The following is a 2,493-nucleotide window of genomic DNA, read 5'->3' on the forward strand; positions in this document are numbered from 1 at the left end:
TTCTGAAATTCTTGAGACTTACTTGCAAAATATTAATTGTTTTGTGTTTTTATTTCGCTTTCGGATTTTGGACTTTTACCACGAAGAGAATTTTCTAACGAGAGCAATAAGTAATATTCGGATAGAGCAAGGTCTGTGGAGTACGGAGGATGAGGTAGAACATCTCAATCGATTAGTAAGAGTTTCTGTTTTTCGGCCAATGAAATTTGCGGTCTTGCGAGCTGTTGCAAAAAAAGATACTTCGTCAGTTTGTACCAAAGATTGATGATAATAACGTTCGTATTATTAATTTACATACAATACAATAAGAAACTTTATTGTAATCGTGAGAATATTTCTTCACAATATTACCAATTAATACATTCAATAATTAAAATAACCCCCTACCAACGTAACGTGGTGCGTCTTACCTCGCTCCTATTTTTCCACGCATTTTGCTGCTTTAACATTATAAGAGGTAGAAGGGAGAAAGGGGTTCCTGCTATGTACAAGACGTGGCATAGAATACGAAATGCAAAGAATACGGAGGAAAAAGAGGAAAAAGAATACGTATCTTATCGACTTTAAATATTTACAATTTTGCGGCTGCTTGTTAAGCTCTTCAATGTCATCCCTAAGTAAATATGTAAAGGAACGGATATCAGATCCATAAGTGTAGACTCATAAAGTACCGTAGAACCAAGATCAAGGAGAAAGAACGATTATCATTGTTATTCATAATTTAATTTAATTCGGTATTTCTGAGGGTCTGTATTATTGTAGTTAATAATTCTGTATCATTCGGAGAAACGATATTCTGTTTAATTAATAAGTACGTATTATGTGTTTTTTAAAATCAGTGATGCTCGGGCTATAGACAAGGTTTCGATGTCTACCAGAATGTTATTGCCAAAAAAAATATCTGCCGTATAAAATGTAGGCTCCTAATACTATAATAAATAACATCATTAAATTTCAGATTTGTTAAAATATTTTTAAAATTTGATTTTTTTTGGTACTTTAGTAAGTGTCTGCTATTACTTTAGAATCTTCATAATTGTAAGCTATTATTTTATTTTAATAATAGTAATAGAAAATAATAAAATATCTAAATATCAACGTTCAAAAAATACTTTTAAATTTGGTCTAATTTTTGTACATTTCCTACCTATGTGACGCTATAGGAATCGCTGCTGACCTTTGATCATTTGTCAATCTAATTTATAGTAGGTATGAGAGATTAACTGGACAAAATTTGGGTTTTAGTAAAATATTTTTTGACTACTTTCCATGGGCTCTTAAGTTATAGTACAGTAGTAGTATAGTTGTATAGTAGTATAGTAGTAGTTTTGCAAATCTTATTTGTAGTGTCCTTTTCACTTCTACTTTTTCTAAAGCAGTGAAGCATAAGATACGGCAAATGCTTCTTTTACCTATCAATATTAAACGGCATAAAAAAAGATTTGAAAAGAGACTTTGTCAGCAAGGAAACGTACTTCGAAAGAGCTGTGAAAAAACTGAAATCAATGCCACAAATGGACAATAGATAATCCTGCATGTCTACAAGCATGGCTTGAAAGGCTCGAAATCATACATAATGTGAAGCGAAAATAACTTATGGGACATTGTTGGGACACAAGATTATTCCCAATCTCTTTTGAAATTATAAGTGAAATTTTTCGAATATAGTACAATAATTGTACTGTTGTAATATTAACAATAGCCGTTACTGTGAAACCAATGATAAGTTTATACACTATTTTCAAAACATTAAAATGATCAAACAACAGCGTAACATGAGTTGTTTAAGAAATTGAATGCACTATATTTAACGATTCATTGCAGTGACTATGCTCTATTACTTAATAAGACTTTGTACCTAAGAGTAAATATAGTCATCGTTTCACTATTGTTCAAATCGTGATGACTGTAATTAAAATACGAGGAAGGTGTGACGTTCCACCACAATTATAATATACGTATTAGCTTTATTATTCCCGTTTCGATTCTTCTCCGTATTCTTTCCATTTCGTATTTTATGCAGCGTCATGGGCATAACAGAAAAGGCGAACCACGATGCGTTGGTAGGGGATTATTGTAATTATTGAATGTAATTACTGGTAATATTGTGAAAGAATATTATCATCATGATAATGTAGCTTCCTATTGTATTATATGCAAATTAATAATACAAATTCTGTACATCGTAATCGTGTTGGACTATTTATATATATCGTGACAGGAAATTCCCCCAGATGAAGTTCCTCAATGTCACGTTGTTGTCAGGGAGAAAAATATCGGCACTTTTCTGCCAGCCGTCTAATAGTTCGGACTAGTCGAAATTCTTTACTAACTGTAACTTGTTAACTTGAACAATTTTTTTTATTGTTAGAAGTGATACCGTCAGTTTATGATATTAGATTCTCTAACAGAATTCTCTATATCTGATTTGATTATTTCTCTTGATTCTAATTTTTGATTAGTTTCTAGAATTATATTATATTGTATAACTTT

The sequence above is a fragment of the Polistes fuscatus genome, unplaced genomic scaffold (assembly GCF_010416935.1).
Source record: "Polistes fuscatus isolate 324 unplaced genomic scaffold, CU_Pfus_HIC Scaffold35, whole genome shotgun sequence".
Classification (NCBI taxonomy): Eukaryota; Metazoa; Arthropoda; class Insecta; order Hymenoptera; family Vespidae; genus Polistes; species Polistes fuscatus.